The sequence below is a fragment of the Canis lupus genome, chromosome 5, assembly GCF_048164855.1.
Source record: "Canis lupus baileyi chromosome 5, mCanLup2.hap1, whole genome shotgun sequence".
NCBI lineage: Eukaryota > Metazoa > Chordata > Mammalia > Carnivora > Canidae > Canis > Canis lupus.
In genome coordinates, this window is record NC_132842.1 from 66,241,280 (window position 1) to 66,256,045 (window position 14,766).

The window sequence follows — 14,766 nt, forward strand, 5'->3', positions numbered from 1 at the left end:
ACAGATGTTCCTGCTCCACTAGAACCAAGTCCTTACCTGCCATTTATTGCCTCAAGCTAGAAACTCCCTCCTCCACCAGTATCACACTGGGTGTAGGGAAGGAGCAGAGGGTTAAGGTAGGGCTAACAGACCCAAGGACTAGCTGTGGCGCTCCCACTAACGTGCCATGTGATCCTGGAAACAATCCCATGGGTGTTTCATTCTGCAAAAGCTGTGGATGGCGTTGACTCCTTTCTCAGGAGCCTTCTCTATCTACAGCTCTCCAATTCATTCACCATCCGAACACCAACTATTCAGCAATAGTTTTTTTTTTTTTTTAATTATACAGTATTTCAGATATGGAAAAGAGTAACACTCCCCCAGGATGAACCCTTCAGTTTGAGGGACAGGTCACAGGCCACCCGTGGAGCTCCCAATTACTTTTTTCTCCCTCTTTCTGGGACTTGGCATCTATCACATCCCTGTATGGCTTTCTTCTCGAAATACGTGTGGAGGGAATAGAAATGTTATTGGCACATGTTTTAAACTTTCCGTAAATGCCGTAAACGTTGTCGTATTTTGTACCATATTACCATAGTTTATCTCTACTATTTATTTATTTATTTTTACCATGGTTTATCTTTAGCTCTCTTTCTTTCTCTCTCGAAGTCATGTTCTGAAGATTAATCCTTGCTGATACGTGTGGCTCTCTCTTCACGGTTTTACTTGTGGGCTTGGGGTCCGCTGTGTGATTGTACTACCCCTTCATCTATCATCTGTCTCCTTCATGGAAATGTTGATGCTGTCGAACTCTTTTGGCTCTTCTAAACCATTCTGAGGTGGACGTCCCCACAGGGAACTGAGGTACAGAAGTTTCTAGCATGGAAAGCTTGATGTGGAATGACTGGATTAGAGGGCATGGCTCATGCACCTTTTGCCCCTCTTCTCGTCCGACCATCTGCTCTGCTCTCCCTCATGTCACTTCAAGTAACTTCTTTCCCTGTAGTTCCAGAAAATGCCATGGTATTGCATTGTTGCAGTAGCCTTGCTTGGGTCATGTGACCACTCCTGACTGGCTGGGTCTGAGTCTTGGGCCAGTCAGGAGACTGAGACTGAGTCTTGGGTAGTCTTGGGCTGCCCCTGCGGCTTGGGGTGCATCCAGCCCTTTGTGAGCCTCAAAAGGAGAATGGGGAGGCTGTCCCCAGAGAAGGTGAGGGTGTGGGGCTGGGCCTGGGCAGCTCACCATGGGCACTGCTGAGGGTAGCCTGGCCCCAAGCTGTTAGAGGAAGTGGCTCTTCTGCCTTTTGCCCTGAGCTGTCTTAGAAAGTGCCAGTCTTGGGACACCTGGGTGGCTCAGTGGTTGAGTATCTGCCTTTGGCTCAGGTTGTGATCCCTGGGTCCTGGGACCAAGTCCTGCATCGGGCTCCCCACAGGGAGCCTGCTTCTCCCTCTGCCTGTGTCTCTGCCTCTCTCTGTGTCTCTCATGAATAAATAAATAAAAATTCTCAAAAAAAAAAAAAAAAAAGAAAAGAAAAGAAAAGAAAGTGCCAGTCTCTTTGGAAGCAATAGTGAGTGAGCAGATTAAAGAGCCCTAAGTCTCTGTCTCTCTGTCTGATTCACGAGTACCACCGAGGGCAGTGATCTGTGTATGCTTTTTAGAGGTGGGACACTGAGGTTCATCGGGAAACTGAGGCTCATCTCAACTAGATCCCCGGAGGTGTCTGTGGGCCCCGTTGAATGTGGGAAGATACTCTGCTCTTTTCCCGAAGCTTTTTCCCGGCTCTCAGAGGCCAGGCGGGTCTGTGAATGGCTCCTAGAACCAATCCTGCTGTTTTACAGGTGGGAGAACCAGCCTGGAGCAGGAGGGGCTAACACGGCACTTTCTTTGCTTCCATTTGTTCATCTAATATCCTTGAATTGGTGTCGATGCAGGATGTTGTTACAGGTGGGGAAGCTGAGGCTCAGAGATGGGAGATGACTGGACTGACCCAAGGTCATGCCTGTTTTTAGGGGACAATGCAGGCCGTCTCCTAGTTCCCTCTAGTGCTGCTTCCACCTGTCCTCATCGTGGGCTGTTTGCCCCAGATGGAGCCGGTATAGCCGCCCAAACCCCACCTGTCCCTTCCACGGGGGCAAGGAGATAATCCTCTGGGTCCCAGTCCCCTCGGTCCCCTCGGCTGCAACCCCTTGGGTTCCCCACAGAGTCCTTTCCTGCCTTTGATGCAAATTCTTGCACTTTCCTGGTAATATTCTAGGCTCTTCTTAACGCGAGGGGGTCAGCTGCGAGACATCTCGGCAATTTATAATTCTTGAAAATTCTGTTTGGTGACATGAGTTAGCATTTAATAGACACCCTGCCACCTCCTCTCTCCCTATTGTGACAAGCTCCCAGCAGAATCCTTTTGAGACTCAGGGTAATTGCGCCACGCTGGCAACGGGAAGACCACGTCGTGCTCGAGTGCGTCTCAAAACCGTCTCCACAATAGACAGTCAGGTACGCGTTTGCTTGGCTTCAAGGTAATGATTTAAACTTAATTTGACCCTCGATGAGGAGGCCCGTGTTTCTGGTCGGACGCAGCCTTTCAGTTTGGGCTTGCCTGCCATGCCTTCAATGGTAACACAAATAATTCCTTCATAACAAGTGCCTTTCAGAGGATGTCTGCTGCTGACAGCTAATATAGAATTATTGCCCCTGAATGCATTTCTGTAATTACTTCCCAGAGATCTGTCTTTGTGTTAGAAGACATTTCACACTTTAGTAACATAAGTGTTTTGGGAGAGCACGAGCAATAATTATGAACAGTCTTCCCGTGAAAATAAACCTAAAAAAATTATAAAAGCTAATGCTAAAATTGGTTAGAGTCAGGGAGGAATTTCATTTGAATTTGATTCATGTATATTTATTCCAAGTATAATAACCTTTCCTGTATGGAAACTTTTTTTTTTGTCTTTAAACAAAAGCAGTAATGATACAGAGAGCCCCGCTTTCTAATTTTTGAGCAATACTGAAACCGGAAACTGATTAAAAGTGACAAGTTGCTTGAGAACGGAATAAAGAAGCAGAATCGTGGAGCCCTGATAGGAGACATTTGCGGTAATGGAAAATGAAATGATTCACAGTGTGATCAATAAAAAATTAGCAGCATTTAATAAAAGGTTTCTGCTTCATGTTGACTAAAGAACATCGCGAGCAGTTTGAAATCCGAGTTAAGTGATGGTTTGAGGATGAGCGGGGGGTGGTGATGGGGTGCGGGTGTGCGTGTGCATATAGATCATGCGGATATTGGCCATGGTGGAGGAGGCAGCCAGGCCCCTGGGGTGGGTCTGGAAGTTTCTTTTGCGCTGCCCACTTGACCTTTGATCTGTGGTTAATTCTCTCCAGGTCTCTGTTCCTCATTGTGTGGGAATGTTTCTCCAAGAGTCCCAGGCACCACGCAGGTCCTGCTCTCCTGGATGGGTATGGGCCCAGTGCACTGCCTGTTTAAATCCATCTCCTGGGGGGACGCCTGGGTGGCTCAGGGGTTGAGCATCTGCCTTTGTCTCAGGTCATGATCCTGGGGTTCGGGGATTGAGTCCTGCATCCGGCTCCCGGTGGGGAGCCTGCTTCTCCCTCTGCCTGTGTCTCTGCCTCTCTCTCTCTCTCTATGTCTCTGGTGAATAAATAAATAAAATCTTAAAAAAAATAAAATCCGTCTCCTGGGAAGGGGGCGCCCCGCCTGAGGGGTTGGCCATATTCATGCCGAGGCCCCTCAACTGTGTGTGGGCCGTTGGCTTTGTTCTATCAGCTGTCTTAGGATCTAGGTTTGCTTGGAGACTCTTCTGGAATGTCTTACAGCTCACTTGTGGGACTTGACACCCTTTTGTGGGCCGGAGGGAAATTCGTGGAAAGCTGGCGGGCCTTAGCGGGTGGATAAGGTTAAGTGGGGAGGGACTTCCGTGGTCTCCTGGAGAGGCTCACTGCTCGCGTGGGCCCTTGGAGGAGTGCAGGGCCTGGGTGGAGGCTCAGTGGTACCGGCTGCTTGCAAGCTGAGCATGCTACCATTTGGCTTCTCCCTCAGTAGCAACAACATGGTAAGAACCACTCCATCAGACACGCTCCTGGTCCTCCAGGCGCTATTTCAGTATTCCCTGGAACGCTGCTGCACACCAGGCTGTCTCCATGCCCAGAAACTTGTTAATTTTTAAAGGCTTTACACAGCTTTTCCACTGTGGCTCCTGGGCTCCTGGGCCGGGATGGGAGACTTGGGTCAGTCACTGGCAAGGGGCTGGCAGTGGCCTCTGGGTTACAGCGGCAGGCCGGGAGCCTGGGTGGGTGGCTCCTGAGGATTGAGGGCAGGGTATCCTTGCCACCCTCTGTGTCTTAGGGCAGAGGGCAGGACCGGGGGTCTGTTCCTGGATTTGCTCCCGTTTTTGACCCTCCCCAGTGATGCCCAGACCTGTGGCTGGATGTCTGGGTGTTAGAGTAGGAAGGGCCCTTCCAGGTGGTTTTGTTCACTGGTTCACCCCACAAATATTTATTGAGCACCTGCTATGTGCCCGGCTCTACGCAGCCTGCGGGTGGGGGAGGGGGTGCAAGATGAGCTAGCCTCTTGTTGATCCTGGCCACTTGGGGTCTGCTCCCCGACCCAGGAGGAGACGGTCAGGTATCCTGCAAAGAAAGGGCCATGGCTGTTGTGACCAGAGCAGGAGCAAAAGGTGCCCAGGGAGTGTCCTGAGCTCCTGGGTGGCCAGCCTGTGGGGGTGAAGGTTCCCTGAGCTTTGGGGCGTGGACAGTGAGGAGGAGTTGGCTAGTGAGCTTTTGGACATGTTCTGGTTTTAGAGTGGAGCCAGAAAACACCTCTCTGTGGGGACCCAGGGTCTAACGTGGACAGAGTGGACTCCCTTTGGTGCATCGGGGTTCTGCCCTCGGGTCTGCCCTTGGCACGGTGATGAGTCACTAAGGTGCTCTGTTTTAGAAATTGCTGCTCCACGGTCCATGCCTCAATTCCTAGATGGGGGCAGCCGAGGTCCAGGGAGGGGGTGCGGCTTGCTGGGGTCCCCCAGTGACCTCGGCGTGGCCCCAGGGCCCTGGGCTCCGTCTGCACTGCTTGTGTTTGCCTTGGACACTGAGCCACTGGTCCAGTCTTTGGGGTACACGCCCTCCCCCCGCCCCCTCCTCTTCCCCACAAGGGGCTCCTCTCTCTGCCCTGGCCACCAGGGGGTGATTTGTCCCCCAGCATCCTCGCCTTGCGTCTTGCTCCAGGACCGGGAGCAATTAGGAGCGCCAGGCCACGGCGCAGGCCACAAATTAGCTGGATTTATCGAGCTCCCCACGCTGCCCCGCCGCCCTCCCTCCCCTGCCCACCTCCGGCCGCTCCTCCATCTCCTCCTTCCCAGCAGCCGTCGGGAGACCAAACATGACAGCACGGAGAGGGCAGAGTGGTCACAGCCTCAGGAGGTCACGAGGAGGTAGCAGCGCACAATTTTCATGGTTCCAGGGTGGCTTTGTCCGACCGCTCTTCATTACTGCATGCGGCGAGATCAGTTTTATTAAGATGGTGAGGCTCGGAGGAGTGACACTGTTAACGACTTGCTGGAAAAATATAACCCCCCCTTTTTGGTGGGGGTGCTTGTGATTGCTTTTTCTCTCCTTCCTGCTCTGCCCCTCTGTCCTCCGCTCCTGACCTCTACCACCTTTTCTTTCTGCTCCTTCCCTCACCCATCGTGGCAGGGAGCCGGGTCTGGGGGCAGCCGCCGCCTCTCTCTGCCTTTGGGGTTGGGCTCCGCACTGCACACCCTCCGGGAGGGCGCTCATGCATTCGTGCTGCACGCACTTACCCCTAAAGGGCAGGGTGCTCTTGATGGAATGTCGGCCTCACCCGGGCACGCAGCCGTGCTTTATTCTGTGATGCACGCACAGCGCCTAGAACAGCAGTGGGCGCACAGCAGGTGCTCAGGAAACTTGACTGACTTGACGTGTGGGGCGTTTGAGCTCAGCTCTTGGGGAGCTTGCTGCCCACCAGGGCCCGGGTGGCAGAGACCTGGGGCCACCTGAGCAGGAGGAGGTGATATCATCCCATATTTTAGGTGAGGAGAACAAGGCCCAGACGTATAAGCCACTGAGGTCACATGGGAGTGGACTGGAATGCAGGTTCTAAATCTCCAGAGAAGGGACGCTTCCGTCTTCGCCCAGCTAACAACCTTCCTGTCTGGTGAGGATGGAGCAGAGTGTCCTGGGCTCAGGGCTCAGGGCTCCTGCTGCACATCCTTCATGGCAGGGCCCTGGGCTCCGTCTGCACTGCTTGTGTTTGCCTTGGACAACCACCACCACCCCCGCACCCCCTGCCCCAGGCTGCATCCAGCCCTCCTAAGGCCTATTGTTTTGTCCACATCGCACTTCCTAAAACTTGAAGTCAACATTTAAAAATTAAGAGATTTCACATAAAAACATGGATTTCCTTCTTCTTCTTCTTTTTTTAAAAGTCAGTTGATGTATCTGTATTGGGTGTCACTTTTCTGTATGGTGACCATGTAGAGCATTTGAGCAGGGGCCAGCCTGTTGGGTGGGTGTCTGGCTGCCCCAGCCTCCTCCACAGATCTACTCATTCGTATAACAGTAGAGGGCACTGGAGTTGTGAGCGTTGGCCCGCTCATGAGCTGAGTGATGGGGAATGAGGAGCTCTCTCAGCCATTTGAACCTCAGTTTTGCCATCTGTAAAATAGGTACAATGGTAACATCTCCTTTGTGGGGCCACGGATCACTGAGTAAGGGATGCAAATGAATGAAAAGGTCTGGTCTGAGGGAAGTGATTACCATCCTCTACACTGCTGTAATCATTTTGGGCTCAGGTTCTAGAGTTCCTGACAACTCAAGAGACATCCTCAGGAAGGTTGTAGTCATTTGTGTGGTCAGCCATGGGCCTGCGGAGAGGGAGGCCCGATACCCAGTCCGGCGTCGTCAGCCAGAGTGGGTTATCCCAGCATGCAAGGCTTGTGTGATGCAGCCCAGGTCAGGTTAGACATCTGACTGACCGTGGCTTTGAAATTCCATTCACAGAGCCGTCAGCACTGACAGGGGAGCAACAGGCGCCCCCCCAGACAGCCATCCGGAAGTTGCTTCCTTATTTAAGAAGCGGAACTTGGACAGCAAATTATGTGTTAAAATATTTGCCTACAGCTCTGCTGCCAAGGGGACCCTTTAGGCTGAGTGTTAAATGTTACCCTGCTGCCTGCACTGCAGATATTTTAAATCTGAAGATAAATAGTGGCTGCCTCGTGGAATTTGGGGCCAGCACTGGATGCACAAGCCGAGTGTCTAATTGGGGTTGGCAGGCTCCTTGCCCGGCCCGGGCCCAGCCCCTCCCGTCCTCCATCCCACCAGCCCAGGCGTGCATGAGAAAGTGCTCACAGACACCGTGCCCTTCTCTGCAGGCAGAGCCCAGACAGCGAGCTCAGGTTAAGCCAGGGGTTTGACCTAGCGCCCAGGTTCTGGAAGTGCTTCCTTCTGCTCTGGCCCCAGGGAACACGCTGCTAGTAAAACCCTTTTTTTTCCTTAGGAGATAGGCAGGCTGTTAGGATGGAGTATGCGTTCTCTATTAAAGAAAAATGTTGCTCTAGGAAAAACGCTTTGGAAATGGTAGATACCCTCCTAGACTATGAATTCTGTTGGGAGCCCCCCAACTACATCCAGGCGGGGAGCACAGGAAAACTGGCTTGTGTTTTCTAAAGTAAACATGTCTACACTGTCAGCCCTGGGATGGGGGGGTGGTGGCTGGGACTGACCCCCCCCCAGTGGAGGTCACGCTGTTTCCTGGAGGAGGTGGGCTTGTCACTTACTGAGGTCACACGGTGTAGAAGGGGGGAGCCTGGACGGGAGCCCAGGACTTTCCTCTCTTGCTCCGGGGGATTTTCTTCTCTATATCGACATTTTTGTGTCTTTGGGTGGCCCTGTACCCAGACATTCTGCATCCTCAGGAGCCTGAGGCTGGCTAGAACTCCCCTTGTGTCTCCAGCTCCTGTGTGAGTCATGATGCTACCAGCATTGGTTTGAGCGATAAGAACAATAATAAGACAGTGATCGTGGCTACGCTCTTCTCCAGGATTATTGCAGGCCAGGTATCAGGCTTTGTATAATATTACCTCATTAACATAATTGAACTTCCTTTTTTTTTTTCTCAGAGAGGGTAAGGGACTTATCCAGGGTCCCCCAGCATGTGGATTTGAACCCAGACACATTGGCTCCACAGTCTGTGATTCTTTTCCCTTCTTTGTGCGTCGTCCTGACGGCCCCTGGAGCGTGACTCCAGCTGTCTGCTGCTGGTGTGTCATTGCTTGATGGGGGTCTTCACTGCAGCAACCTGGCCCATCAGCCCTGCTGGACCCCTGCGCTGCCATTCCCTGAGCTTCCTGTACAGTTATTAGGGCTCCCTGGCTGAGCCCTGGATGTGCCTGGAAGTCACTATCCAGTGGTTTCAATTTCTGCAGGGGTAGATGGTGCTGCCTCCCATCCGAGTCTTCTTGGGAGAGGGGATGAGAAGTGGATTTGGTTGGGGGGACTCTGGTCGTCCGGAAGCCAACTCCCCTGCCTTCCCACTGTCCCCTGGCTCTGTTCCTGGTTTTGCTTTGCTCTCTGTTCCCCAGCACCCTTGCCGTGCACCTTTGCCTCTCCGCACCTGCCCAGCCTCAGCCTCCTCTGGGTTTCTCCAAAGAAACAGGGCTTACAGGGCTCCTGGCCTTGCACATATAAGTGTGCAGCTCTGCGCACAATCTTTGCATCCACGGGCATCCATTTGGGTGAGCCTCCCCTCCACCTGTCATGTCTATCATGATTGGGCTCTTTACTGACAAGAGATCATTGTCAGGCAGGAGAAGGGACTTGCTCAAGGTCACTTAGGGGCGTGGTGGGGATGCTGGAGCTAAGACTGGGATCTGGGCCCCTAACTCACGCTGGCTCTGGCTGCCGGCACTTACCCTTGTATCTCCTTTCAGCATTCATGGATTCATATGTTCACTCATTTACCACCCCCATATTTGTTGAGCTGGCTTTGTGTGGGCTTTGAGGCCTTCAAGATGAATAAGACTGGGGAGCACCCTGTGTGTTGTAGCAAGTGTGTGCATGTGATGCCTGCACTCAGTAGATACTCAATATGTGTTTGTGGGATGAATGAAGGAAAGAATGAATGAACATGTGTGATTATTGGCACTGGTGTATCTCATGGCTCTCAAGCTCTGCCCCCCCCCCCCTTTTAAAGATTTGATTTATTTATTCATGAGAGACAGAAGGGGGGGGTAGAGATACAGGCAGAGGGAGAAGCAGGCTCCATACAGGGAGCTGGACGTGGGACTCGATCCCGGGTCTCCAGCTCAGGCCCTGGGCTGAAGGCGGCGCTAAGCCACTGAGCCACCCGGGCTGCCCAAGCTCTGCCCTTTTTCCTCTCTCCTTGGCTTATGGGGCTTCTTCCAGCTTCCTGCCTCCACTGGGCAGGTACACAGCCCTGGGGCCCCAGAGGCGGGACTCCCAGTGGTCCCTGGTTGGTCCTCAGGGTGCCCGGGACTCCCTGCTGGCAAGCTGATCCTCACAGTCCCTGCCAGGAAGAGGAGGGTTGCCCTTCTTACTTAGGTCCCTCATGCTGGCTGGGCGCTGGGGCCAGAGGCAGGAGACCCTTACTGGCGTTCTCAGACTGAGCTGCCCTCAGCTTGCCCCTGGGGGTGGTGAGGCCCCACCAGCCCTGACTCATGAGCTCCAGAAGCCTCGCTGAGAAGGTAGGAAATGTCCAGTTCCCAGACCTGGTGGCCTGCGGGCAGCCTGCCCTCGCCCCCCTGGGGCTGATCCCCTTTCCCTTTCTCCTGGCACAAGGCTCAGCCAGCTGTCCCTTGCTCAGCCGTTTCACAGACATCCCCTTTTTGCCCTCCCATGCAGTGGTTAAGAGTAGAGATCTGTAGTCAGGAGGTGTGGGTTTGAGTCCAACCTCCACCCTTCCCAGTGTGTATGACTTGTGTGTGGTCCTGAGCCTTGGCTTTCCCATCTGCAGAGTGGGGAGACCAACCCTTTGCATAAGGGTATGCATCATCCCATGATGAGGGCATGGGATGTGAGCGTAGAACAGTGCCAGAAATGCTCCTACTGTGGTCAGCATCCCTCGGGGGGTGAGGGTGTGGAAGAGGGTAGGCAGAGCCACCTCCCTGTATCCCTGACTCAGTTTCTCCTGCCTCTTCCCTCAAGAGGATGGGGGTCCACTTTTCTTGCTGAGCATCTCTTGCTGTGCACTCTTTCTGTAGGGTTCCACTGGCCTCGGATTGTCATCTTGAATGAAAGCCCTTTCTCGTGGGTAGTGGTTCAGTGAGGCTGCTTAGGGTGGAACAATTCACTGCTTTCTGATGAAAAGTGGCAAATCAACATGGTTTTGTTACTCCTCTCTTTGCTCATAGAAAGTTCCTCAAACCCACACCTTGGGCTCAGGGACTGTGAGGTGTACGGATGTGGTGTAGTGGGGTCCACCAGTCTAGATGATCCTCTTCTTCCTGCTTTGAGGAAGAAGCTGGCAGGCCAGAGTGGCCCCATCATATGTTAGGCTGAACCATTTGAGGTGAGCCAATATTCAGCCAATATTCAGCTTCTTTGACTCATGAAGACGGCAACTTTGTGTGGTTCAACCCAATGATACTTAATCGTCTTGTGTGTTGATATTTGGAGACATGTTTCTTTGAAACCGATTTTTTCATTCATTGAACATTGAGCCCCCCACCGTGTGTCTGTCTGTACCAGGGTCTGGGGAGACAGTACTGAGCACCAACAGAGCTTCTGCCTTCATGGAGCTTGTGGTCTGGGCAGGGAGCATTCCAGCTGTCCATTACACTGTAACAAACCACCCTAAAACTCAATGGCCTAAAGTAATGATTACTATTTCACACAGCTCTGTGGGTGGACTTGGTTGGTGGTCCCACTTGGCATTTCTCATGTAGTTGCCAAGTGAGCTGAATCTGATGTCATCTGAAGGCTCGTCGGGGTTGCATGTCCAAGGTGGTGCACTCCCCCGGCTGGCAGTTGGTGCCGACAGCTGGGAGCTCTGGTGGTGCTGTCTACAGGAGGAACTACACTCTCTCATGGTATGGCAGCTTGGTTCTATCCAAGAGACCAGGAGACCCTGTGGAAGCTGCAATCCTTCTGATCTGGCCTCAGAAATCCTGGAACATTGCTTCGGTTACATACTAAGGGAGTCACTGCGGCCAGCCAAAAGGGCAGCTGTGGAGGGGAATTAGATCCTTCTTCTTGGTGGGTGAGTGCAGGGTCTCACTACAGAAGGGCACGTGGACTGGGAGGTGTGGCTACTGATGTCTTTGGAAAATGCCAGGTGCCACAGGGAGGTGGGGAGGAAGAAAGGTAACCTTCAAAAGCGTGAGTGAACATTGTGCCAAATGCAGTGGTGGCAAAGGGAAAGGCGCTATGGGGAAGGAGTGCTGGGGATCCAAGTGACACTGGCGCTCAGGCCTGTGGGGAGCCCTCTGAGCTGGGCGATGAGTCACCAGGGAACAGGAATGCGAAGCCCTTGGCAGGACAAACCTACATTTTAAGGGATTGAAAGAAGGTCTGTGTGGCTGTGGGTAAGTGATAAGTCACTGAGGTCAGCAGAGCCCTTACTGGACCTCCGGGGCCTGGACAGGGACCCAGCATGTGATTGTGAAGGGTTTACAGACTTCTCAACAGGTTTTCATTGAGTCTCTACTGTGGGGAGACCGTGTAGCAGGGTGCTTCTGAGTCAGACACAACTGTGTCTGAAACCTGCCCCTGGTGGCCTTGCTTGGCACCAGTGCCCACACAGAAGGTACCTGGCATGCAGCAAGTCCTCAATAAACGCTAGCTGCTCCTGGCCAAAGGAGCGCACAAGCACACATCGGTGGGCACATCAGCAAACAGTGAGGGTGTGAGTTGTCCAATGGGGGACGTGAGGCTGGGGAGATGGGGAGCTTTGTCAACCAGCCAGAGAGTCCAGGGCTTGGTGACCCTCAGCGAGAGGTCCCCACTCACAACTGCTCAGCTCAGGGGGACCCTTACCCGGGGTGCACTTCTGATAGCTCCAGGCAGCTCCCAGGAGGACGTGAATGGAGCCGAGGCAAGGAAAGCCTTCAGTGTCTGTGTTCTGGAAGTCCTTCTCAGCCCCAGAAGCCTGGGTGGAGAAGAATGACCACCTCAGCCTGCTGATGGGAGAGACCAGTGGGTCACCTGTAGTTCAGGCCCAGAGATTACAGTGTCTAGAAACTCGAGGTACCCTTGGGATGGGGACTCAGGGCTGGTGGTGGCGTCTGTGCTCACTCAGGGCTGGATGGAGACAGGACACGGGACAGGCAGGGCCATCATGGAGGAGGGAAGGGCCATTCATTCATTCATTTCCCAGGGGCTTCCTGAGTAGGTGCTCCGGGAGGGGGATCTGGGAATGAGGAGACCCCAAGAGGTGCTCCAGCAGGGACAGCGTCCTCAGAGCTGTTTCCTCCTGGGCCTTGGAGAGCTTAGGGCCCCAACAGGCCCCAGGCCTGGGGGGAAGGGCGCGCTGCTTAACGTCAGAAATCCCCTGCATGGCTTTGGATGACCCCCTAGAGCCTCTATTTCCTCATCTGCAAATGGAAAGATAGCACCATTAGCTCTTTTCCCCTAGTGTGAGCTTGAGACATGCAGCAATGAAAGTGCCTTGCGGGGAGTCAAGCCCGCCGGATGGAGGGCTTCCTGTTTTGTGGTCCTGATTCCGTGCATGCAGCACGCAGAGGGCCCCTCCAGGACTGGGTCTTCAGGCGGTCCTGCTCCCCAACATCTTCAGGCCACTGTCTTCTCTCTCTGCTTCCTGAGGGGCAGGCTGGCTGGCCGCACGACCCCCTGGAACCCCAGAGGATGGGGGGGCCCCCCCCACCTCCACGTGCCTCCTCTCCCCTGCCCCTTTTGTGTGCAGCCACCTTGCTTTCCCATTAGTAGACGGTGGCAGGGGAGGTGACAGTTCCTTAAAACAGATTTATGCTCTTGGATGACTTTATGGGTTTTTGCCTTATAAAAACCCAAGAGTTGACATTCTGATTTATCTACTCCTGAGTCAACAGGATGTACCAGATTTAAAGAGATCAAATGCATTGTAATGTTTGTGGTTCCAGTTGTGGATTAGATGAGCTATTATGGAAAGCGCTGCCAAGTAAATATGGCAAAAAAAAAAATAACAAGGGGATAATTTAAATATGTCTATTAAATTGTATGTTAAGTAAAGTAGCACAAGTGTGGTGCCGAATGTAACTTATTATCTGGAGATTTGGTGTAGTAGATAAAGCTGGAATGATGGTTCTTCTCCCCCCGCCCCTCTTCAGAACACTTAAAAAAAATTTTTTTTTTATTAAGGAAAGAGACTGTAAACTAGGAATTTCAGAGACAGGCGCTTGACTGTGTAACCGTGGTTGTGTGATGACGTATAATATTGAAGGCTCCAAATGATATTTCTCATTTCTTTGCTTTCTATTCCTTGTCACCACGGCAGTAGCCGATCAGATTTCCTGAGATAAATATGCTGCCTGGCTTTTAATGGGATTTCTGTATTGCCAGGAGTTGGCGTGTTCTGATAATAAAAGAACCTAAAAATTGTACATCCCTTAATTGGTAAGAAGAGAGATGTTTTGATGGGCCACAAATGGAAACATTGATTTTTACTGCCTCCGAGCAGTTGCAAGCAGCGTGTCATGCCACGTTCCCCGCCACGGAAGGCGGCAGCTGGCTCTCCGATGAGCTGATTTGTGTTCGCAGGTTCTTGATGTCGGGTGCTTGGAAGTGCGTGTTTTGTGCAGATGGGAGAAATAGATCCCTTATAACATTATCTGTTTCTAAATTGAAATATTTATAGGACTGTGGCTTTCACCTCGAATCGAATGCATTCTTTACTTCGTTTCTCTTCCTTGCTTTGGCGACTAGTCCTTGGGGGTTTAAAGGCTGTGTGCTGAAGGCTTTTTTCTGTAACTGCAGTGTTATGTGCCACACGCACGTGTACACACACGCGGGCACACACACATCTTTACGTATGCGTGTATGTTTGCATCCATCAGTGTCCTTATGCATAATAGAGATTTCTCTATTTAATTCAAATCTGTACTTGTTTCTGGATGGGTAGATTGTTTTCCAGGATGGACTGTAGAAAATATAACACACACTTTGATTTTCCAGTTCGAGTCTCTGTACTTTAATGAGGAAGTTTAATCCACTGACATTTGTTGGGATTACTGTTATATTCTGTGCGTTAGATTTACCATGCATATTTTGCACTGTGACTTACAAGTTCCTGATGTGCCCTATTAATCTCTCAGATTGAGGCTGTGCTCCGTGTCCCCCAGCAGTGCCGGGAAGTGCACTGGACAGGAGTTAGCATGTGGAGTTAAACGTCTGTTGGGTGCCTGGAAGGATGTCAGGTGCCTTACCTATGAAATGGAAATAACAAAGGTGTCCCTCTCTGTGGACAGGGGCAGGAACACATGATTGCCTGAGCCCCCTTTTAGCACTAGAAAGTGAAAGCCGAGGGAATGGGGCTGTGCATATGTAATCGGGGCTTTGAGAAAGTGTGGAACACTACATGAATCACAAGGCATCGCTATCATGATCATTAAGTCAACTTTGCTGTGCCGCTTAGCCACGTGTCTGCATAGTGCTAAGCGCAGAATAGGTGATTTATTTTACAGAAGTTGGTTGAATGATTCCAAAGCTGGCTCTCACTGTCTGGGCTGATCCCAGGGCATGAGTGGGGACTCAGATGCATTTTAGCTTGTGATTTGACTCTCCGTGGTCTTACAAAC

General features: G+C 52.1%; 1 protein-coding gene across 3 annotated transcripts in view; it reads left to right on the top strand.

Annotated features, from left to right (window-relative positions):
- Positions 1-14,766, top strand: part of ZNF423 (zinc finger protein 423) — a 334,231-nt gene that overhangs the window by 98,781 nt on the left and 220,684 nt on the right. The window lies entirely within an intron of this gene.